Source organism: Cnephaeus nilssonii, assembly GCF_951640355.1.
Source record: "Cnephaeus nilssonii genome assembly, chromosome: 12".
In the NCBI taxonomy this organism is placed as follows: Eukaryota; Metazoa; Chordata; class Mammalia; order Chiroptera; family Vespertilionidae; genus Cnephaeus; species Cnephaeus nilssonii.
Window position 1 is genome coordinate 64,542,108 of NC_137083.1, and position 26,509 is coordinate 64,568,616.

The window sequence follows — 26,509 nt, forward strand, 5'->3', positions numbered from 1 at the left end:
TGCTGTTTTAAAATACTATAAGAATAAACAATAAAGATAACTTTAAAAAATACTATAAGAATTAATTGATTTGCATTATACCAAGCATTTGTATTAAACGGAGCCCTCACTATGTAACAATTTATTTTTCTGTATTCTAAGCATTCTCCCATGGCTAACGCCATCTGTCCTTCCTAACTACCAAGATGCTATGGGCTGCTTCTTCCTCACTCTTTATTTACAATCCAGAATGAACATTGGTAAGTGTGTAAATTTTATAAACAGAAACAGGAATTTTTATGCAGGATGTGCAGAAAGGGAAATTTCTCTTTCTTTTGCTTTTATGTACAATCTGCCCATCATGGGTATTCTGGAGATTGGGAACTCAGTGGATAGGCTCTTTCACAATTCAGCAGTAAGATGATAATGAAGCCCATCATAATAACCCTGAGCTATTTAGAGTTGTTGATTCAACAAAGAAAAATTATATTTTGTTTGATACAGGCTTAATGTTGAAAGTATTTACTTGAATTTTAATGTTTGAAGATTTAATTAGCTGTAAAATATGTACAGCTATGAGTAATCAGAATACCTGACTAAACAGAACACTGATTAGCCACCCTCTGATCACATCTGATGAAGAAAATAAGGCAAAAACGGGTATGTTAAAAGATTCACAGATGAATTCTTTTCAGGGAGCTGAATCCTAAGATCTGCATCTTGTAATAATAAAATGAGAGTACTCAGCATGATCAGTGACATTCACATACAATGGTTTGTGTTTATAACTGCATCTATCTATTTACACTCTATTTACATAACAAATGTGTGTTCTTCTGCAGTCATTTCCATATTTTTCAGGCAATCATCTGAGAGTTGTGATCTGCCTTTGAATACCATTCATTACTTTCCTCCTTTTCCTTCTACTGCTCTTCTGCCTGCCTCAAAGTAGAGGAAGTTGGGGAATTTGGGAAAAAGAATCATTGCCCTACTTTTGCCAACAATTACCTTCAGCAAGTGACCTAACTTATACTTCTGTTTAATATCCTCATGTAATAGTGTCTTGGACTAGACACTGTGTGATTTATTTTTTCAAAAGCAGTTGTGCTCTTAAAAAAAAAAAATAACTAAAAATCCTACCCTAAACCCCTGTATGTGTGATGGGTAACCAGAGAACTGCTCCAGGTTCTCGAGCGAGTCTGCAGTCCTGCCATCTCTGCAGCACATAGGGCATAGCTGTGAAGCCATAAAAACAGTTTTAAAACAACTGGGCTAGATTTTTTCCTATGGTTTCCTCCATTCTAAAATGTCATAATTGAGGATAACAGGCAGATCAGTTATTAAAGACTTAAAAAGTTGAAGTTAATGAAGAAAATTGAATTTTATATTACCTGTAGACTTCTTTTAGTCACACCCTGACAATACTTCTAAGAACACATAATTGGAAATTACCTGGTCTCTACTATCACCGATTCTGGATTCTGCTGTGTTATGCTAAATGCTCTTTATTTGTGGGTTAAAATAATACCAAGTCTATGTATTATTGAATTATATATTCTATTTTCGCATCTGTGAAGCAAGGAGTTTGGATTAGAAGACCTTGAAGGCTTTTTCAAAGACTGATATTCAGTGCTTCTCTAAATCTATGATAAATTCAACCAAATTTAAATATAGATTAATTGACTAAGGAAGTTTCAATTAAAATGGACTTTAATTAAATCTATATTTAAATAAAATTTAGTAAATTTCAACAAAATACAATACATATTAGTAAGAACTTTATTATTCTGAAAACCAATTATCTACCCAATTTTTTACATTTGTTTCTTCTTTTTTAAATATGTTTTTATTTTTTATTTTTAGAGAGAGAGGAAGGGAGCGATAGAAACATTGCTGAGAGAGAAACATCAATCGGCTGCCTCCTGCACACACCCCACTGGGGATTGAGCCGACAACCCAGGCATGTGCACTCACTGGGAATGGAACTGTGACCACCTGGTTCATGGGTCAATGCTCAACCATTGAAACACACTGGCTGGGCACATTTGTTTCTCCTTTTACCACTGCTCTTTCTTTACTAAGTCTAGTTTACCACACTACACCAACTAAACATCAACTATTTCAATAGTCTCCACACTCTGCTCTTTTTCCACTAATTATTACAACCTATTTTCTCTTGCTAGACAATTCTTTTTAAAGTGGTCCCATTCTAAAATTTCAGAGAGGCCTTTTGTATCACCACTGTGACTGACTGCAAAAGTTACCACCACTCTTTCCTTCTCTGTGTTCTTGACATGTCACTTTGTCATAATTCTCATCAAGAGGTTAGGGTCTACATCCTCACCCCTCAATTCTGGGTTGGTCTTATGATGTACGTGTGCTTCTAGAATGTAGCAGGTGTGATGCTGTACCAGTTTACAGTTGCCATGTTTGTTACTGCTCTTGCTTGGTGCTCTGCCACATCTATATGATCAAACCTACACTAGCCCAATTAACCTCATCTTCCTAATGGACAGGCAACCAATAATGGGAATGGGTCATCCTCGACCAGGGAGGCCCAGCCTACCTGCTAGCACATCACAGATGTATGAGTGAGTCAAGCCACAGTCAATATTGTCCACCTGGTATTTTTCTATTCCTTATATTGTCTCAAAGTCATACCAACTTATATAACAAGGTTTTAGAGTTAGTCCTTATATTAAACCCTCCTTTGGAAAGTCTAAGAATTTTAAATGTCATCTACTTCAATCTTTCAATGTAGGAATTTCTTCTTGGTTTATTAAGAGTCATTCATTCACAAAATCTACTGACAAAAAGTCATTATCTCACGAAGAGTTATTCTACCTTTGCACAGCTATAATTAAAAAAAAACATATGTTAGTATTACTTTCTAATTATAACACAAAGGCTTCTGACTGGAACCTTCTATGTTGACAATTCTATGTGAAATTATGCAAAAATAATGTAGTTAAGCAATCTAGGCTTCTATTTTTAGAATAAAAGTAATATATTACCAGTTACTTGTTTTCCTAATTTAAGAGCATATGTAAAGTTTTCTTTTATTTTTTTTTCAGGAAGCAACTATGGATAAAAAACAACAACACTTTATAATGTTTAAAATATTTGATTACCCCCCCCCCCTGCTTTGGATAGATAATATATAAACCCTGGACAATTAGCAGAGAAGTGTCAAAATACTTGATAAAAATATCAAATCATCATAATCTTCAGTAAAGTACTTTGTTGGTGCGTGTTACACTTTCCAATAAATTTCCTTCATATATTTTTATTTATTTGTTTGGGGTGGTGACATTGGTTAATAAGATTATATGGATTTCAAGTGCACATTTCTATGATACATGATCTGTACACTGCGTTGTGTGCTCATCACTCAAAGTCAAATCATCATCCACCACCATACACTTGGCTCTCTCCCCACTCCAGTCCCCCCCTACCTCCAGTCTCCCCTCCTCCATCTCCTGGCAACTACCACACTGCTGTCTGCATCTATGAGTTTTAGTTTTATATCCCACATATGAGTGAAATCATACATACAGTTCTTAGTTGTTGTTTTTTTTCTGACTTATTTCTCATAGCATAATATTCTCAAGGTCCATCCATGTTGTCACAAATGGCAGATGAATGGTACATATATTCAATGGAATACTACTCAGCCATAAGAAAAGATGAAATACAGCCTTCATGTATTTTTAAGCAAGAAGCAAAGGCATCTAGAGAAATGTATGGTGCTGTATATTGTTGTTTTAATGTGCCTGAAACCTCTGTTTTAAATGCAACTAAATCTGCCTGTCTATGAAGAATTCCTGTCTGACTCTTTGCAAAAACTTACAATGATTATACATATTAAGGCAACATCTCCCCCTTCTCCATATCTAATTAGCTGGAGTCTCTAAGGCCTGCTTCCTTCCTGGTTTCCCTTGACCACAGTAGGCAGCACATTGAAGCTCAAGGCCACATACTTTGGTAGAGTGAATGATAACCAATGCAGAATGAGGTTCTATGGGTCAACATGCAAGGTGAAAATCACTAATAGGGAATTGGCCTTTGAAAATTCCCTAAACCTTCCAGGGTTGAAAAATGTTTTTTATTTCTTCATTTGAACATAATATGAATCAATTTATTTGTGGTTATACATCATAATTTAGAATTTAGGAAAATACTTTAAATATGTGAATCATATCTTCAGCATACAGTACTGAGATAATTGAAGGATCAGGATTATATTTTGTTTCTCAGTAACTGTCAGGAATAATTAGGGGAATGATGACTGTTCACATTCATTAAATTATAATTTTCAGCCTCTTCCTAAGGCTTGGGGGACCTCTCTCTCTCTCTCTCTCTCTCTCTCTCTCCACACACACACACACACACACACACACACACACACGCACTTTGGAATTCAATTCTTCTAGGCTATGGGAACTAAACTAAAGATAATTCCCTGTCCTTATGTTAAATTATACTGGAACCAAGCAAATTTAATTTAGCTGCTTGCTCAGGAAATACCTGCTTCTAGAAGATAAGAGTATGAACCAACTAAACAAATTACTTATCGAGGCTAACAGCTTCCTGATCATGACTTGCTTCAAGACCCTTGCCTCTATGTGTCCACCAACCCAAAGTTAGGGTGTCTTAACTGCTACCAAATTCTGAGTGATTTCTAGTCTTTCAAGACCACCTTAAAAAACACCCAGTTCAGTCCCTGAAATTCTACAAATACGTTGCCTCAACATCCCATTTTGAGAACATTAAGACTCTCAATGTTGTGTTCTCCCTTATTATAGTACATCTAATAAACTTAACTTTGATCAAGTTTTTCTGATACCTTTTCAGAATTCAAAAATTAAGAAACAAATGTCTAAATAATGTGTCTTTACCACATTAGTATATCTAAAATTTCATCCTCTCTTATTTCCCGACTATTTATACTTAAACATGTGGAATACCTTCTCCCTCCTTAACTTTCTATGGCCAGCTTCCATACAAATTGGCTTCTTTGTGTGTTTTTTTAAATTATTATTAATATCATTTTAGGATGAAAACTCTCCCGAGCTTTAAAACATCTGATGAGGTCCAGACTCTTAGCTATTCTCTCCACTCTTTCACAGTCCTCACCCTGCCCCAGGATGCTGCTCTCCACATTACTTCAACAATGCACCTTTCTTAGAAATGGATCTATCTACCTGACCAGATCCAGGGATTTAAGTCCATTTGTCAGACCTGGACAGTGCAATTGTATGGACAGTTCTCTTAACCCCAAACCCACTGATCTTTTATATTTTCCTTTGCCAGTATCTTAACTATTGAAGACCTAATATTCAGCATTATTATTGTTAGCATAAGTAGGTATATATTAATAAAGGAAGGGAACAAAGGAAATCAGACATAATTAAGCATAATCAACTAGAGAGCATAAGCCTGCTTGCTTCCCCAAGAAATAAAAGCTTCACACAAATCCCTAGGGAGACACTGGTCCATTCCCATATCCTTGGGGGAAGGGATAGAACAATCAAGGGGATGGTAAATATGTGTGCAATGGGAGTCAAGATGGCGAGAAAGCCTGTCAGTGTAGCTTGGGGAAAGAAAATAGATTGGTTGAGGGGTGGACCCACCAGAAGCCTGTGAAATCTTGGGAAGTTGATTGGTCATTTTGAAAAAGCTGCTGGTCCTTCCCAAGCCTGAGATAATATAATCCCAGCTAACAAAGAGCTCACTATCTCTCTCTCAACCCCCCACCCACACACAAGTGCACCCAGTACACAAACTTGCCCCATTCCTTAGCATGTTCTCTCCATAGCAATCATGTGAGGTGAGCGGTCACCTGCTGCCTCAATAGCTGTGTGGACTCTGAATTTGGCCTCATCCAAGGGGCAGATGGGAAAACAAGCTAAGCTAGCGGGATGGTGAGAAAGACTGGATTGGACTAGCCTAAGCATGGAGCAAAATGTCTGGACACTAGCCCTGTTACTGGGTTTGATGAAGGCAAGATTGGACTTTTTTCATGGCAGGATGGACGGAGATGGGACATTGGAAAACCAGGGGAACTACTTTGATTTTGCATCTGGCGCAACAAATAAATCTTACTTGGCTACAATCTCCCATACATGGGTCTCCTGCAATATTTTCCTTGCAACACTGCAAGAACCCCATTTCCACCAGCAGCATTATTATATGAATATTATAGAGTTTGATTATATAAACAGTTATAAATACAGATTAAAAGCATTTTTGAATTCATAGCCTGATATTAGTTTTGTAAAAGTTAGAACTGTAGAATCTCTCTAAGCCTAACCTTTCTCCATTAAAAAGAAAAAAAAATGTAAAGCAGATTAAATTACATTCCATATGTGATGTATTTTACAAATATAAAGTATCAAAGATATACTATTTAGTTAGTAGTCTATAAGTGGGCTAAAATGCTTTGTTTACTTCAAAAACACAAATAAGATTAATAACTTTGTGAATTTAGATAAACTACCTTGCTAACTTAAGCTACATTCTCTGTTGCAAACAGAATATGGGTATGCTCATATACAACAACCTAAAGTAATAATGTGAGTGTTCAATAACCACTTACTCAAAATTTTCCATCATCTAGTACACTCATTCCTTATTCTCCCAACTCCTGCTACTGACATTTGGCCACTGCAATGCTCATTAGCATCAGACTGAGTGTGAAGGAGGCTGTGAGCTGAGATAGAGCTCCATTGTGCACATGGCGTCTTGTTAGCAGACCTTAAAATATTTGTTAGGAATCAGGCTTTACTTTGCATTTATTCTCTCCTTGTTCAGAGAAGGGCTGAGCAAGGCATAGTCTATAAATACTTAACTTTATGGTCTGTGTCCTAGGACCTCAAAGAATTTCAGTGGATAGCTTTACCAAAATGTGTTAGGACCAACATCATTAATTTCTGCTTCTTGAGCTATCATTTTGACTGTTAAATATTTGTCATTTTCGTGTACACTAGAGGCCCGGTGTATGAAATTTGTACATGGGTGCAGTCCCTAGGCCTGGCTGGCGATCAAAGTGTGAGCCTCTGGCGTGGAAGGGGAGGTCCCAGCTGACTTCTGGGCCCTGGGCAGCACCTGGGCCCCTGAGTCGCCATGCGCCCCCCTTCCACCTGAGTCATGGTGCCCAAGTCCCCATGCGGAGATGTGGTGAGCACAGCCAGACGCCATGGGCCAGCGACGCTGCATGGAAGCCAGGTGGGCAGTACATTCTCCAGCAGACCGGCTCTTGCGCAAACCCCCGGGAGCCCAATCAGCCCCTGCGGCTGCAGCCCCGCTCACCCAGAAGAGGCCACGTGGGTGCGAGGCGGGCTCCTCAGAGGCACCTGGTACCTGAGCGCAGGGGCTTCCCCGGTGCGAGCCCTGTAGGGGGAGTGAGAGCGAGCTCAGTGGACACCCTGCACCTCTCACCGCACCTCTGTCTCCACCACCCCAACCCCCAGGTAGCCAGAGAGAGGTCGCAGCGCATCATGGATGCCCGCCATGTTCTGTGTTGCCCCCTGGGGGTCAGCGCATGTAATAGCGAGCAGTCAAACTTCTGGTCCAATGAATGCCTGAGGGGACAATTTGCATATTAGGCTTTTATTATATAGGATAAGATAATATATTTTTACTAGTATATGTTCCACAAACATAAGTGCATATATACTTCATGTGTATGTACTTTGAAGAGATGTCTATTTGAAGTTACTTATTCTAATGGTTTGTTTGTTTTTCCTTAAGAAGAGAATAAATACTTAGCAGTCACTGTGGTTAGAGAGGGAAAGTAGTGAGAGAGAGAGAGAGAGAGAGAGAAATGTATGCTTACCTTTTCAGGCTGACCTGATCCTGCCTTTCAAATTGAAATGAATAAAAGATAGAAAACGGAAAAGCCCTAGGTACCATAAGGGCTTCTTTGAAAAGTGTCTGAATTCTCTCTCAGTGACTGAAAGGCTTTTCAGTAAATAAGAGTTTGATTCGGCATTAATATCAGATGAAGCACTTTGGGAGGTTTGCATAGCGGGGGGCATTGTTCAGAGGCGGCACTGCCCCTGTTCCCAGGCCGCTCCCTGAGAGCAATCAGAGGCCGGTGACAAGCTCTCCGCTGTGCAGGCCTCTGGTTGCGACGCTGGGAAACGTGGGAGGCGCTCTGAGAGAAACCCGTAATTAGAATTTCTCGCAGTAGTCCAGCCTAGTCCAGCCTGGAGGACACAAAGGGCAAATTCAGCGGTGGCCAGGGCTATGCATGAGCAAACGTCATGCTATGGCTAAGGCTAATCCCGGAAAATCTATTGATTTACTACTAGTATATACCTCACATTCTTTTATTCTCTGTGGGGACTTGAAAGAAAGAAATAAGCTTACTGAAAAAACAAACTTCCATATCATTGTATTTATGTATAGTGTATGGTTACAAGAATCAGTTAATACTAAATATTGCCATTTCAGTATCAGTGCTTTGAAACTAGTAAGTTTAAACAGTAACTCAACAGTATCGGAAGGTATGCACCTTTGTCTGCCACACTGAGGGTCCCTTGGGTAGTCCTCGGAGGTCAGCACTGACTCAAGGCCATGGCAGCTTGAACGGAAGTGATTCCACATCTCCAGGATCAGTCTGGAGCAAACCATCCTCCCTCGAGTTCCCCTCACCTGCCCTTCTTTTTTCTAAGAAACTGCCAAGACCTTTGCACGGTGTAATACTCTATGGCAAAAATCTAAACTAGCTGTCAAAGACAAAGCAAGTCATTGAATTAAAACACGCCATTAAGACAACAGGCAAGACACAGACTGAAAAAAAGATTCACATTACATTTAGCTGACAAAGGATTTGTCTATATAAAGTATCTACTCTATATAATGAATTCTCACAGGTCAACATTAAAAAGAAAAGCCATCCCCACCCCCCATAAAAAGGCATACGATTTGTATAGATTTTTCAAAAAATAAGATATACAAAAACCAATAGGCACATGAAAGGATATTAATCATTATTAATTAGGGAAAGCAAATGAAAATACGTAAGTATGACTAAAATCAAAAACTGCCAATAGCAAATATTGGCAAAAAAATGGAGCAGTTAGAACACCCACACACTGCCACTTATCCAAAAGGTACACCATTTTGGAAAACTGTCAATTTCTTGTAAGTGAAACACATTTCTACGATATAACACTTATATATCCACTTCTGTGTATTTACCCAGGAGAAATGATGATATAATGTTTTCAAAGAGTCTTGTAACAAAATGGTCATACAAGCTTGATTTGCGGTAGCCAAAAATTGGGCACAACACAAATATCCATCAATTAGAAAACAAATAAACAATTGTGTTATATTTATACAATTAAATCTTACTTAACAATGAAAAATAATGTATTCTGATATACATAGCAACCTGGATGAATGTCAATAGCACTATGTTGAATGAAAAACAATGGTATATGTATACACACGCACTAATACAGTTGTATCTCAAAAACATCACCTTAACTGAAGTCTGAAAGTGGTTGCCCGTGGAAGGGGGTATCTTCCCAGAATGAAATATGAGTGAAATCTCTAGAATATGGAAAAGTTCTATATTCTGTGTTAGATGATGGTATACAAAATGTTTAAACTAATTTAAGAGTTTTGTATTACTTTTTACAAAAAGAATAGATGAGAGAAAAAAGTGACATAAAATCTAAACAGGAAAAAATACACTTTGACACATGCACTGTGCACTAAAATGTGCCCTCCCCAAATTTATATGTTGAAGCCCTGATGCCCACTGAGGCTGTATTTTGAACCTTAAGAAGCTGCATGGCCCATGGCCCTGTGGACCCCACACACAATGGACTGCAGCTGGGAACACCAGCTCAGCTAGCCAGATGCTGGGCTGGACTGGGCTTTACTGTGGAGCAGAAACTCTGGGCAGTGGCTTTGTTTTTTTTTTTGTTTTGTTTTGTTTTTTAAATATATTTTTATTGATTTCAGAGAGGAAGGGAGAGATAGAAACATCAATGATGAGAGAGAATCCATTGATTGGCTGCCTCTTACACACCCCCTACTGGGGATTGAGCCCACAACCCGGGCATGTGCCCTTGATTGGAATCTGACCTGGGACCCTTCATTCCTCTGGCCAAGGCTCTATCCACTGAGCCATACAAGCTAGGCCTGGGCAGTGGCTTTGATCCTAAACCCGCTGAAGACAAGATCGGACTTTTCCCATAGCAGGATGGAGGGAAATAGGACCTTGGGAACCAGGGGTTTAATTCCACAGAAATAAATATCACATCCTCCCATGTGAGTCTCGGGAAATTCCTTTCCTTGTGACATCGCAACAATTCCACTTCCACTGGCCACAGGTGGGGCCCCAGAGGGCACCCCATTGATAACAATATGATGGGATTAGTATCCTCATAAGAGGAGACCACAGAGCTTGATCTCTTACCACATGCTCCCAAAGAGGTCCTGTGAGTACCCAGCCAAATGCTGGTCACTGCAAGCCAAGAGGAGAGGACTTGGCATAAAAGCTACCTTGCTGGCATCCTGCTCTTGGACCTCCCAGCCTCCAGACCTGTGAGCAATAAATTGCTGTTGTTTAAGCCACTCAAACGGTTTGTGATATTTTGTTACAGCAGCCTGAGCAGATTAAGACACCACCCATTCAACTTCATACCCAATGCATGAATCTCCTAATAAAGCTATTCGACCTTTAAATTTACTCCATTGAATGTTGTTCTTGAACTGTAGCATACCTGTTTACCTTATTTATATATTTATATCCATTTTGTCATTTTTTAAATTAAAGTACTAAATACATTTACAATGAAATCCATTTATCTTAAGTGTGGTAATCATATAGAATTATACAGTAACCACCACAATCAAAGTATCAATCAGACCCCTCATCTAAGTTCCTTCCAGGCCTTCTGCAGTTGATCTCTTTCCTCCATGCCTGGCCCCAGACCACCCATCTGCACATGCACGTAAATAATGTGGACTCTAGGAGAGAAACACGTGAGTCATTAAAGAAAATACACCTACAACATAACTAAGTGGTTAACCCTTGGAGAATACTTTTTAGGGTGTGCTGACCCAATTACATTAATCCAAAAAAAAAAAAAAAAACAACCAATAACAAAACATAAAAGTTGTAATAAAAAATATATTTTATTTTAGCCAGACATTGACTTTTTCTGTAAATATTGAAGGTATTGGCACAATATAAAGGTCCCAAAATGTGTTGATGTTTGAAAGGGGTTCCAACACTGAAGGTGAGTGATATTATGGGAAGCACAATATTAAGTTTTTTTCTTTGTATTGTTTGGCTCTTGTTGTAGTGTATTCCCATTCCCATTCTCTCAGATGTAAATAACTAGGGAAACACATACATAGATTTGAAGTAATTGCCACTCTGTGAATAAATATGATAGGTGTAAAACAGGATGAAACAGGAATAAAGTGGCCAGGCTTATTAAAAAAGGGGGATAGAAGAGAGGAAAGAGCATGATCTTTGCTATCTGAGCCGGTGACACAGGACAAGAAATTTATCTCTCTAATTTTACAGCTTCTCCATGTTATATCATGGCATTTAAAATAATTCTTTCTTAATGTTATGAAAATTAAATGACTATGGTATTACCAAGTTTATATTTAATAAATGATAGCTATTTTATGATTCTAATAATAAGCAATGTAGCATTTATACAAAACAATAAAATATATTAAATGAAATTAGAGATGATAGAAAGCAGATCCTTTTGAAGAGGACAAAATGGGATTTGTATCTAAATTAGGCTAGTAGATGGAGGCCTTGCTAAAAGCCCAGACTTAGTGTATAATAGACTTAAAGATTTCATTAATAAAACTTAAGATTCGCCATAATAATGTTATTATGTAGTTATAAGGAAAAATAGCAAACATCTTTGTTATTAGTTGGAAATTTAGCTATTCATTGCTTTATTAATATGCCTTTTGCAAGAATTACTTTAAAAATAATACAATATAATATAAATACATGTGATTTCTGTTTAGCAAAATAGCACAATCTCTGTGCATAAAATCTAATCTAATAATAGACAAATATGCAAATTGACTGCACCTTCGCTACGACCAAACCACGCCCACCAGCCAATCAGGACTAATATGCAAATTATCCAAACAAAGATGGCGGCTAATTTGCATATCGCGACAGCATAGAAAGAAGCCAAGAGCTGCAGAAGGGAGCAAAGCTGCAGAGAAGCAAGCAAGCCGGGGGGGGCGGGGAGGAGAAGGGAGGAGCGGAGGCGGGGCCGGGGGAGAAGGAAGTTGAGCAGGCGGGGCCGGGGGAGAAGGGGCGGGGCCGGGGGAGAAGGGAGGAGCGGAGGCGGGGCCGGGGGAGAAGGGAAGAGCGGAGGCGGGGCCGGGGGAGAAGGGAAAAGCAGGCGGGCTGGCAGAGAAGGCGGGCCGGGGGAGAAGGGAGGAGCGGAGGCGGGGCCAGGGAAGAAGGAAGGAGAGCAGGCTGGCGGAGAAGTTAGAAAAGCAGGGGGACTGGCGGAGATCGCAGGGCGGGGGACAAGGGAGGAGAGCAGGCAGGGCGGGGTAGAGTTCAGCAGGAAACCCTATTGCAGGATTTTTCCTGCAACGGGAACGCTAGTATATAATAAAACCATTAATTTCAAGCCCAGTCCCAATGTGTTATCCCTATGCTTCATGCCACCAGATAAGGGTAAACATGAGGTATGAAGGGAATTCATATCCATGCAACTTATCAGAAAGGAAAGATCAGAAACCAGGGTGGAAAACTGCCTCTAGGAACAGATCTAAAATAACTGACCTGAAATGAGAAGCAAAGCAAAAGAGGAGCAGAATTAGGCCATTCTGCAACAGGGAGCTGCAATATGAAACATGGGTAATCAGGGCTTAGTAGGCAATCTGTGACAGTTGAAAGATTGATAGTTTTATAGGTAACAGTTGTCTTACATGGGCTTTCTCACCAGGATTTCTCTGCCAATGAAGAGTCAGAGTCAGGGGTGGATAGAATGCAAATTTAAATCCAAATCACAGAGAAGGAAATGGCAGCAGTCAGTGGTAATTTTGGGTTCCAATCAAGTAGGGTATGGTAGGTGATAAAAAAAATAAAAAAAAACTTAAGTGCTTGAGGAGGGTATTTGGGGATTTCTAGTATTAGACATCCTGTAAAATGTGGTTAAAGACAGACACATTATAACTTACTAGAGGCCTGGTGCACAAAATTTGTGCTGTTCCCTGCTTGCAATCTGGGACCGCTGGCTCCTAACTGCGCCTGCCTGCCTGCCTGATCACCCCTAATTGCCTCTGCCTGCCTGCCTGGTTGCCCCTAACCCCTCTGCCTGCCTGCCTGATTGCCCCTAACTGCTCACCTGCCTGCCTGATCACCCCTAACCACCTCTGCCTCAGCCCCTGCTGAGGTGGCTTAGTCCAGAAGGACGTCTGGAATGATGTCCAGAAGGTCATTTGTCTGTCCAGTCTAATTATCATATTACACTTTTATTATTATAGATGTGGTTGGGGCCAAAAGAAAATTGAGTGTTGGAAGTGCTCAGCAATAGGCACACTTAATTTTCTCTATGCAAAGATGTGGACCATTCTTACAGGAGTGGATCTTGTATTCATAGTTAAGTGTGAACACTTTCAGAATAAATTTATGATTCTATCAATGCAACAAGAACTATCTCTGTTGAAGTTATATACCCCAAAAACAAAGACTGGACATGTAATAGACACATCACCTTTATTACCTCATTATATTTTTCAAAATGAAAAAAAGAGTAGTGTCCTCAACCCAACAACAATAATTTAATTTTTTTCTGGTTTATGAATAAAGAGATAGAGAAAACCTAGTAGTTCTCTAGAAATGTTTTAAAAGCAAAACACACCACATTCTCATACTGATTCAAATTTATTAACAACAGAATATTGCCATAATCAATTTATTGGGAGAACATTGGTTAATAGGTTTCAGGTATGAATTTCTATGTTACAAGATTGCCCTGTGTGCCCACCACCCAAAGTCAAATCATTTTATGCCACCCTATATTAGGCTCCATTTTACCCCACCCCACCCCACCCCACACCCTTCCCTCTGTCAACTACCACCCTGCAATATTTTGTCCATGAGTTTCAGTTTTATATCCCACATATGAATGAAATCATATGGTTCTTAGCTTTTTCTGCCTGATTTATTTCACTTAACATAATATTCTCAAGGTGCATCTTTTTTTTTTATGGTTGGGTAGTATTCCATTGTGTATATATACCACATCTTCTTTATCCAGTCCTCTATCGAAAGATACCTTGGTTATCTCCATATCTTGGCCACCGTGAATAATGCCGCAATGAACATAGGGATGCAAATATGTTTTGGAGTTTTTGGGGCATATACCAACGGGAGTGATTGCTGGGTCATATGGTAGCTCTATTCTTAATTTTTTGAGGAATTGTCAGACTGTTTTTGCATAGTGGCTCTATCAGTCTACATTCCCACCAGCAGTGAAGGAGGGTTCTCTTTTCTCCACAATCTCTCCAACACTTGATTTTACTTCTCTTGTTGATAACAGCCACTCTAACAGATGTGAGCTGGTATCTCATTATAGTTTTGACTTGCATTTCCCCAATTGCTAATGAGGTTGAACATCTTTTCACATACTTATTGGCTCTTCATATGTCTTCTTGGCAGAGGTGTCTGGTCAGGTGCTCAGGTCCTCAGCCTATTTTTTTAATTGGGTTGTTTGTTTGGTGTTGAGCTTTATGAGTTCTTTATGTATTTTGGATATTAAATATTTGTCAGAGCTATTGTTTGTGAATATCACCTCCTGTTCAGTCAGCTGCATCTTTGTTTTGTTGTCAGTTTCTTTGCTGTGCGGAAGCTTTTTAGTTTGATAGAGTCCCACTCATTTATTTCTGCGTTTACTTCTCTTGCCTTTGGGGTCAAGTTCACAAAATGTTCTCTATGATCAAGGTCCATATGTTTAGTACCTATGCTTTCTTCTATGTAATGTATTGTTCCCGATCTTATTTTTAGGTATTTGATCCATTTTGAATTAATTTTTGTACATGGGGGCAAACTAATCCAGTTTCATTCTTTTGCATGTGTCTTTCCAATTTTCCCAGCATCATTCATTGAAGAGGCTCCTTTACTCCATTGTGTGTTTCTGTCTACTCTGTGAAAATAGTCTGTCCATATACATGTGGTTTTATATCTGGGCTTTTTGTTATGTTCCATGTCCATTTTTCTGCCAGTACCATGCTGTTTTGATTATCATAGCTCTGTAGTAGAAATTGAAGTTAGCTAGTGTAATACCTCTGGCTTCATTTTTTTTCCCCCTCAAGATTGCTTTGGCTATCAGGGTTTTTTTGGAGTTTCATACAAATTTAATTATTTTTTTTGTTCTATTTATTTAAGGAATAACATTGGGATTTTGATGGGGACTAAATTAAATCTGTATAATGCTTTGGGTAATATGGCCATTTTAACTATGTTGATTCTTCCAATCCATAAACACGAGGTATTTTTTCCATTTTGTTGTGTCTTTTTCAATCTCTTTTAATAATGCTTTGTAGTATTCAGTATATAGCTCTTTCACATTCTTTGTTGAGTTTGCTCCTAGGTATTTTATTCTTTTGTTTGCAATTGCAAAAGGAATTATTTTCTTTTTTCATTTCTTTTCCTGAAGTTTCACTGTATACAAGAAGGCAGTGTATTTTTGTACATTGATTTTGTATCCTGCAACTTTGCCGTATTGTCTATTGTTTCTAATAGTTTTCTGGTGGAATCTTTAGGGTTTTCTATGTACAGAATCATGTCATCTGCACAAAGTGACACTTTACTTCTTTCTTCACAACTTGGAGGCCTTTGTTTCTTTCTCTTGCTTAATTGCTCTGGCTAGGCCTTCCAGAACTATGGTGAACAAGAGTGGTGAGAATGGGCATCCTTGTCTTCTTCCTAATTTTAAAGGAAAAGCTTTCATTGTTGTGCCATTGAGTATAATATTGGCTGAGTGTTTATCATATATGGCCTTTACTATGCGGAGGCACTTTCCTTCTAAGATTACTATACATTTTTATAGCTTGTTACTAGGAAGAAATACATCCACCATATGGATCATAGCTGAGTGATTCAGGCTAGGCTTCAAGGGCAGAAACTGTTTTACATTGATAAAGTGTATGACATTTTTTTAGCCATTATAAAGAGCATCAGATAAGCTTTCATTCATCTGGTGACAAAATAAGACAGGGAAATATATTTGGGAGCTCTAATTTTGCATAAAGTATGTGATCAACTCCTTTTGGTAGAATACATAATTTAAAAATGATTGCAATCACAGCTGCTACCATGATGAAAGAGTTCCCTAAGAATTCCTTTTCAGGTATACCACGTTATGAGATTTTATGGAATAGGTTTTTACTTGCTTTTCCATCTTAAAAATTTAGATTACCCATCCACATCCCATTATACCCCTGAAGATGAAGATTTATATCTCAGAGCAATGCACATGTTTTGTGGCAACAAACTAAAGAGTGACAGCAGGCTAGTACACACTTTTATGGAAATGGTAACAGGAAAGGATGGCAAAGCAATTCTCGATCATATGCAAAAGGCAGTCTTGGTAAGCTTGCAGACAAGACAAAACTACACACTCTGCCATTACATATAAAATAACAGATCATGATAGAAATCACAGCTATGCATGATGGTTCCGTTTTTTTTCTTAAGTCTAGATAGACATGAAAAATACCTCAACCTTGATTTCATCTTTTTTTTTCCCCATAAATACTCTTGTATAAGCAAAGAGAAAGGAGATGGTCAAGAGTAATATATCTTGGGCATTTGGGCTGGTAGTCTCTTGGTGGGGCGTCTTACTCCCAGTAGAGTGGAGGTGCAGGAGGCATGGCAGAGAATGCACCACAGCCCTGGTGCTGGTGCAGCCACCTAGATCCTTCTGCTCTTCCTCCCTCCCTCCCTCCCTCCCTCCCTCCCTCCCTCCCTCCCTCCCTTCCTCCCTTCCTTCTCTTCCTTCCTTCCTTCCTTCCTTCCTTCCTTCCTTCCTTCCTTCCTTCCTTCCTTCCTTCCTTCCTTCCTTCCTTCCCTCCATGGCTGACCAACTGACTGAAGGACAGATTGCTGAATTCAAGGAAGCCTTTTCCCTATTTTACAAAAAAAAAAAAAAAAAAAAAAAGTGATGGCACCATCACAGCAAAAGAATTTGTCACAATCATGAGGTCACTGAGTTAGAACCCAACAGAAACCGAATTGCAGGATATAATCCATGAAGTAGATGCTGATGGTAGTGGCGCCATTGACTTCCCAGAATTTTTTACTATGATGGCTAGAAAAATAAAAGATACAGATATTGCAGGAGAAATCAGTGGGTCCAATTTTCTGGATGCCAGTGAGAAGGGGGTGGCTCTTGTGATATCTTCAGAAAATGAATTTTCTAAAATTCACACAGAAGAGTGAGTGGTTTTTATTGGCGTGGACTTACATTTCTCCATTTGTAAAACCCCATTGTATTTAAACCAGTCCTGAAAAGGATGCAGCTGGGGGTTCAGCAGAGCCAAACACAGGGCCAGTGTCCAGAGCTGCCATTTCATGGTAGAGTTGAGTCGGTAGAGCATCAGGCTAGATTCATTCCATCATCCCATTGTGTGGGTCCCATGTGGCCCTGAGCCACATGGATGAATGCAGGGGAGTGTGCCCCATGCAACAGGAGTACCAGGAGCTCAGGCAAGCAGGAGGGGCAAGAGGGAGAGAAGGATCCTTTGTTCAGGAGTTTAAATACTAAATCTTCCCCGGGCTTTCAGTCATCACACTATTCTGGCCACTGACTTATTCCCAGGTATGACTGACAGGTAAGCATCTTCCCTTGTCATCCACACCTTACTGGGCATGTGTCTCGCCAAGGCTCTTCCCCCAGTGATTCTTGGGGGGCAGACTTAGAGAATCTTAACTGCAGTTTCCTGACAAAGCTGTATAAATGGCATGCCTACATATGTATATTTTTAAAATATATTTTTATTGATTTAAGGGAGGAAGGGAGAGGAAGAGGTAGAAACATCAATGGTGAGAGAGAATCAATGATTGGTTGCCTCCTACCCGTCTCCCACTGGGGATCGAGCTCACAACCTGGGCATGTGCCCTTGATCGGAATCCAACTTGGGACCCTTCAGTCCACAGGCCAATGCTCTATCCACTGAGCCAAACCAGCCAGGGCATGGCATGCCTATGTTACCTAGTCTCCCCTTTATTCCTTTTCTGTTAATAATAACCAGGTTATTATAATGGTATCACAGACAGTGAAGAAGAAATCCGCGAGGCATTCCAAGTTTTTGACAAGGATGGCAATGGTTGCGTCAGTGCGGCACAGCTATGTCATGTTATGACAAACTTAGGAGAAAAACTAACAGATGAAGAAGTAGATGAAATAATTGGAGAAGGAGATATTGATGGAGGTGGACAAATCAACTATGAAGAATTCATACAGATGATGAATACAAGATAAAGACCTACTTCAATTCCTCCCACACCCTCAGAAGAATCAAATTAAATATTTTACTTGCCTTTTGCAAAATAAATAAATAAATAATTTAGTCATTCTGGTTCTCTATAGCAAAAGTGAATGTCAAGAGTACCTTCCGTCCACACGCAACAAATCTGCATGAATTGGTTGGTGGTCCTTTCCCCTAGACATGAAACCACATATCAATTTTATAGTATACATCCTTGTACTACCTTAATGATAAGGAAGTACTTAGTGGACTCCTTGCAGTTCCATTTGCTAATGATTAGTGCATTGTTTGGCCTGGACAGTTTCTCATGGATGTGGCTTGACAGCTGAACACAGTCAGACATTTGTATTAAAAACGAAAAATGAAAAAACAAATTCAAAACCTATTCTAATGGGTTCTAGTTCAGTTTGTTAGTATAAACTGTCATAGCTGGTTTACTGAAAGCAAACCCCTTTAAAATTGGTTTACCGCAGGATGTGTGTAGAAAAATGGGTGCAGGATACACTGTCTAGACATAGCCCCACCAACAGGATGGTCCCTCTTGTACTTCCATGAGACCCAAGTGGTGGTGATGGTGATGCATCCTGGTGGCATGCCCACCAATGTTGGCTTCTCGGTGTATGCATTACACTAGAGCAAAATGGGTGTCAGGCTATCACCATTCACACAAACTTTTAAAAGAAACTTTTACCAAGGGAACATCTTTGGACTCTGTTTATAAAGCCTTCTAAACCATGAGTTGGGGCCAGCAGAGGTAGGCTGTGGCTGTGGACTTCAGCACAACCATCAGCATTGATGTTCAAGAAATTATAACTTATGTCTATTCCAAGTTGTAAATGCTAGTCTTTTTGTTTTTTTTTCCAATAAAAAGACCATTAACTTAAAAAAGAGTAATATATCTCAGTAAAAATAAAAATAAACTTTTTATCTATACATTGTTATGAATAATAATATTCAGATAAATGTATGGAAGTGACCATTTAAGTCCCATTCTGAATGTAATTTTGGAAAATATCACACACAGAAAGTATATATTCTGAGTTATATTTTTATACAGTTTAGATGTATTTTTATAGCTACACACAATAGAAATGAAATGATTATTTAGCAAAAATCCAAGTGTATGCAAGTTTATGACAACTATACTCTTTTCTATGCTTACCACCTGAAGCCTGGCCTCCTTCTGTAACCTTTCATTTGACCCGATTTATCCTCTTTGTCCCCGAACCTGTGTTCCCCTCTGGTAACCACCATTCTGTTGTCTGTATCTACAAGTTTGTTTTTATTTCTTCACTTGTTGGTTTTTGATTCATACCCTACATATGAGTGAAATAATACAATTCTTGTTCTTTTCCAACTGATGTTTTGCTTAGCATAACACTCTCAAGATCCATCCATGTTGTCCCTGACACCTGTTGGCATACATTTAAGAAAATAAATAAAATATTTTCTCAAAGGAAAAGAAATCCAAGTGTGGGAGAACCATAGGTTCTTGATATCACAAATTAAGCCATGATTCACGTCTAACATGGCCAGTGCTTCCTGGATGGACTAACCTGGAAGCCCTCTTCCATTATAAAAGAAAATTTGTATAAAATTCATCCATTTTCTCAGCAGTGTTTATAAGCCACGGAATAAAATAGAAATGGTGCACATAGCTAAAATTCAGTTATAAAGTAGTAATAATAGTTAATAATCATTGAGTACTTACAATGTTTGAGGTATTACTCTTTAACATAAGCACTTTATTTTTAACTTATTACTTAACATTCGCATTTGCCTCAGGAAGTAGAAACTATTTTTAAAATTCTTTTCATTGGGGTTAAAAACCAAATATCAACATTTGCCATCTTAACTATTTCTATGTGTGCAGTTCAATAGTGTTAAGTGCATTCACATTGTGCAACCGATCTTCAAAAATTTTTTCAACTTGCCAAACTGAAATTCTATGCCTATCTATCTATACTAATAAAAGGGTAATATGCTAATTAGACCAAACATCTTCCAGATGACCATCTGGACGTCCTTCCAGATAAAGCCATGGTGGCGGGGCCAAGGCAGAGGCAGTTAGGGGCAATCAGGGTGGCAGGGGAGAGTAGTTAGGGGGATCAGGCCAGCAGCAGGGAGCAGTTAGGGGAATCAGGCCAGCAGGGGAGAGTAGTTAGGGAGATCAGGCAGGAAGACAGAGAGGTTAGGGGCAATTAGGTAGGCAGGCAGAGGCAGTTAGGGGTGATCAGGCAGGCAGGGGAGCAGTTAGGGGCATCAGGCAGGCAGGCAGGTGGCGGTTAGGAGCCAGTGGTACCAGATTGCGAGAGGGATGTTCGTCTGCTGATTTAGTCAGACATCCCCCCAAGGAGTCCCAGACTGGAGAGGGTGCAAGCCAGGCTGAGGAACAGCCACCTCCCATGCACAAATTTTGGGCACTGGTCCTCCAGTATATATATAAAAACCTGATATGCTAAGTGTCTAACTGATCAACCGACAGTTTGGTTGACTGCTCGACCAGTCACTATGACGCATACTGACCACCGGGGGGCATATGCTCCAACCCGTAGGTTAGCTTGCTGCTGGGGTCCTGCTGATTGGGACTGGGCGAGATGGGCTGGACATGCCCTGGAGTCCTCCTGTGGTCCCTCTGTGGCCGGCAGGCCCTGATCTTCCCGGGTCAGGACTAGGCAAGACATCCCAGATCAGCCCTGATCGCTGGCAAGACCAAGGGACCCCACCCGTGCACAAATTCATGCACCAGGCCTCTAGTTAAATAATAATCTTTCATTTCTTGTTTCCCTCAGCCCCTGAAAAACCACCATTCTACTTTCTGTTTCTATGAATTTGGCTTCTCTAGATACCTCATATAAGTGGAATCATATTGTCTTTTTGTGACTGGCTTATTTCACTTAGCGTAATGTCCTCAAGATTCATCCAGGCTGTAACACGTGTCAGAATGTCTTTCCTTTTAAGGCTGAAAATATTCCATTGCATTTTCCATTCATCAGTTGATGAACACCAAGTTTGCTTCTAACTCTTGGCTATTGTGAATATGGATAGTCAAACATCTCTTTGAGATGCTACTTTCATTTCTTTTGGATATACACTGAGTGGCCAGATTATTATGATCTCTGAACGCATAATAATCTGGCCACTCAGTGTATTTGTATCTCAAATGGGTACCAAAAGTATTCTAGAGTTTTGCTGGAGATCAACCACCTATTTGCCCTGAGCTTTCTATCAGCCAGTGCAAAGGGGAAAACTGATCAGGTGCACGATTTATAGTATCTTTGATATCAAATAAATGAGGTACTAAAGAGAAGTACACTTAGTGGCCAGATTATTATGCATTCAGAGATCATAATAATCTGGCCACTCAGTGTATATCCACGAATGGGATTGCTGGACCATACGGTAATTTTATTTTTAATTTTTTTTGGAGCAGCATACTGTTTTTCATAGCTGCTATACCATTTTACATTTCCATCAACAGAATACAGGGCTATCCTTGTGGGTATGAAGTGATATCTCATTTCTTGCTACTATTTTTATACTTGTTTTTCAGTTGTTGAAACTAAGCTACAGAGAGGTTATGTAACTTGTGAAAAACCACACAGTTTAGAGTAGATCTTCAAATCCACACTCTGCCTCTTGCTCTTGAATTTCTCACCACTACTCTGCAGCCAGCAATTATATATATATATATATATATATATATATATATATATATATATATATATATATGATTCCTGTGTAAGAACAAATAGGGATAGAGTAGCTAGTTGATGTACAGTCTGCACTGGAAATATTTAAATAGAGAGCATCATAGAGACTGAGTTCCCCTTAATTGCTATTAAAACTCTGATGAGCAGTAATAATCATTTTGTCAGGTTGTATGAGTCATAGCAGTGAATAAAAAGAGGAATGAGCAATGAAGGAAGAAGTAGATAAAAACTAGAGCAGAAGAGAAACATTTTCCTTTCTCAGACTTGGGTAGATTTTATCTGGCTTATAAAGTGGAATTGGCGATGTGGTAAATGCAGTAAATCATACTAGCATCACATCGTGTATTATTCATGACTTGTTGCACAAAAGTAATTGCTTAGATTAACTATTTAATTAATGTTATAGTTAGTGACATGGATTTTATCACTCTGTATTAACCTCATTTGTTGTACTTTTTAAGTCCCAGGTTTAAAAAATCAGAATTCTTAGAGAATTATTTGACCAGGTGAATGACTCTCATCTGAAAAAATTCTATCAAGATTCTAATGCCTTTTAATGAGTGGCATGTATCTTGACAATAAAAATGACTACCAAGTAATGAGCACCAATGATTTGCCAAGCTTTCTGCTAAATTTTTACCATGTAACATTCTCATTCAATCCACATAAGTACTACTTAAATGTATTAATAATACAGCAGAAAAATTTGAGGTTATATTAGTGTCCAGAGTCCAACCCTGCTTTTGGAGGATAAAGAATTCAAATCAGTTCTATTTGGGAATAAAATCGTGTTCCAAGGAAATAGGATGCCCATGTCTTTATTTGTTCATATAATCACTTATTAATATCAAACTTTAGTAAATGTCTTCTACATGCCCAACAAAAAAGATAAGACTTATTCTCTAATTTCAATGATGATGAAGTCAGCTTACCATGCTTTGATAGGATGTATTCAAATAAAAGATGGTTACAACTTCTGCTTCTGAGTAGGATAAAAGATGCCATAGATACAATACCCATACCCCCGGAATACCTAGAACAAGCTTGATGAATTGTAGAGATCATATTTTTAAAGACAGCAAAGAGTTATGGAAACAATAACTACAAGAGGAGTTGAAATTTCAGGGAGGTGGATCTTTTTAAGCTGAGCTGACAACCACCAGCCTTTTGTTTTATTTAGTCATGAACTTGAGGCTGGATGCATATAGAGGGGTCTCTGTGAGAAAAAGTTCATCAAGGCTTTTGGTGGTTACACAGAACTGGCATGATGGATGTGAAACTTCGAGAGCCTCAAACACAAAGCCACTTTTCCCGTGGGATATGTTTTTATGTTTGGGGTTACTTATGAAAGGCAGGGACATGAGAGCCTATAGCAATCAAAAGGCAGACTTAAATCTCTTAAAGATAAGTTGTTCTTAAGAGATCAAGTTCTTCTGGAACAAGGGGAGTGTCTCAAATACACACAGGTATTGGCCCGATTTGAGTCTGGGGTGTAAGGGAAGTTAAATAGTTGGGCTTTAAACCTCTGGAGAATAGGTAAGCAGTTAAAATCCAAGCTTTTTAATAAATTCCTTATAACTTGAGCCAATAAATAAACAAACAATTATTTTTAAAAATATATATATGCCACGTTTAACATTTGTATTATATATTTAATACATAATAAATATATTTAATAAATTACATATAAGTATGTACACACACATATATTTCTATACCACATTTTGCATTTCCAGTTTTCCTCTTTGGCACTCTTTCCTGATCAAGACTGATGCCTGAATGGCTAGTTGGGGATAGGCTACAAGGTGTAAGGAAGGAATCAGAGAATGAAGACCAGAAGTAAGAGTTACTGGCAATACCACCTAAAAATGTGCAGACTAAATAAAGACTCACTATGTATATGACCTTAAATAGGACTTATTTAAATACTTCTGACTTTGTATATCGACTTTCATATTATCATTTGAACTAGGCAGTCTCCTCCTAATGTATTCCCCAGGACCATTAAGGTTTTTCTTAGGCCCAGTTTATGTTGCTTGGTCGAAGAAAAATTGATGCAGGCCACAAATGTGAGTGGCATATTTAATTTTAAATACTTTACTAGCCACATTAAAAAGTAAAAAGAGATAGGTGAGATTAACTTTATATTTTATTTAACCTTGCATATCCAAAATATTAACATTCAACATGTAATCAATATAAAATTATTAATGAAATTTTTAAATTTTATTTGTAAAATGAATTTTAAAATCAGGGTGTGCATTTTGTACTTCCTTTGCATTTCAATTTAGGTTGTCCACCTTTCAATAGCTCAAGAGTAATTTGTGGTGAGTATGTAATCAAGAGAACATACTAGATTTCTGGTCATATAGGTTCTGCCTATAGTATTTGGAATAGTCTTTGGTTTCCACACTGCTTGTGTAAACAATATATTTTTATACCTGAGAAAGAGAAAACTGTTTTCAAGCCAAAACACTGGAAGTCATCAATATGTACCAGGCACTCTGATCTTGGAATTATTACCTAACTATATAAATACTCTAAATATAAATCACCATTGTCATGTCCTGTTTGGCCAACTTGAAATACACTGAGCAACCAGTGTTAGTCAGATAAAACTCAGGATCTCCATCTATTATTCCAAGTCAATCTATAAGTTTACCCTCATAGGAGTCATGTTACCACAATGACCAGCTCTTACTAACTTTGGAGAAAATAAAAAGAAAATAAATTTGAAGATTGGTATTGGTAAAATGTTGTGAAGATGAACTAAAACAAAAGTGATAACACTTTAGTATGGTGCTAGCTCACTTGAAAATCAATACTTGGTAGCCCTTATGATGAGGAGGAGGGAGAAGAAGAGGAGAATAATGATGATGATGATGATCTCTATTACAATGCACGGTATTTCTGTTTTCTGAAAGAGGTATGCCTCTGATTCTGTGCTCATTTGCAGGAACAGTTGGTAGATATACTGAAGCTAGTGAATACTTATCTCCTTCTATGATATACATCATCTCCATCCAGTACTGTGACCTTTAGATACATCTCTTCCAAAAATGGCTCATCAGAAACTTATTGCTTACCCATTTTCGGCAGCTATGCATATTATGACTCCAATAACATTATTAGACCATATTCACCCATTAATAAAGAAAGGCTATCTTTTCAAAACGTCTCCCACGTACATATTATACAAGCAATATAAGCAAATGTTCTTTCTTATTCTTCCCTCCATGATACTCAAAAACTGTCATCAATTTCTCTTTTATAAATATACAAAGACAGTGTTTAAACACTGTCATCTTCTATATGCACAAATCCTCTTGTTTAAATTCAATGAAATACTCATACAAATCTTCAAGGGAGAGCAGAATAAGGGAGGTTTTACCTGTGATTTATTTTTCCTAAAATAAATAAAGGCAAATTGCATTGATCTTTATTGGCTTTATACTACACTAGAACATTTTCTCTTTGTAACTTTGCTACTAAAAGCATTTAATATTTTGCCAGGTGCTCTTTCCAATTGTCTTAAATAAATGTTGATCCTCTCCCTTCCTTGAGGAGAGATTATTTAAAAAACAACACAAGTATTTCTCACTAATTTTTTAAAATTTTCTACCATAATATTTTCTTTTACTACTCCAAAGATGCTCTGAGGTAGCCATCTCTATATGGAAAATATATTGGAGATTCCTTTCATGATAAAAGATAGGAATTGAGGAGATATTAATGAATCTTCAACACCAAAGATATAGAAGCTTTCTTATTGTGTCCCTTCGATCTTGCATCTCAAATGGCATATGTATAACATATTGATCACTTATTTAAAACAAAGGGGATTTTTGCCCTTTGCAAGAAATGTTTATATGTATTTATTTCTCTCTTTTTTAAAATTTCCATATATTCCATTTCTTTCTCAGCACACTTTCTCAAATGAGGGAAGGAGTAATAATAGCATACATCTTCTACCTTTTCATATTTTTTCTCCAAAAATACCTTCTGGGTATAACTGTGAAGTCAATACCTTAGAGCTAGCAAAGCTGAATGGCTCTCCTATGAATGGCTTTTCTGGCAGCATGCTATCTCTGGTGGTCCTTGCTGTCTTTTGGGAGGAGCTGTTAAAAGGTGCTTTGTGGCTGCAGGTGGTGAAAAGGTAGAGGAGAGTGTGTGTGAGCTGATGTTATTACCGGAGCTGCTTTAAGGATCTGCTCACCTAGGATAAGGATAGCTCCTATAAGCCATCAAAGAGATGCTCAAATGTCAGGATGTTCAGACTTGTGGCCTTGGATTCCTTGCAA

General features: G+C 38.5%; 1 pseudogene across 1 annotated transcript; it reads left to right on the forward strand.

Annotated features, from left to right (window-relative positions):
- The first annotated feature begins 17,079 nt into the window (after positions 1-17,079).
- LOC307108037 (calmodulin-alpha-like) lies at positions 17,080-18,492 on the forward strand (annotated as a pseudogene). The gene is made up of 2 exons: positions 17,080-17,354; positions 18,280-18,492. The product of its transcript is annotated as a calmodulin-alpha-like (transcript).
- The last annotated feature ends 8,017 nt before the right edge of the window (positions 18,493-26,509 follow it).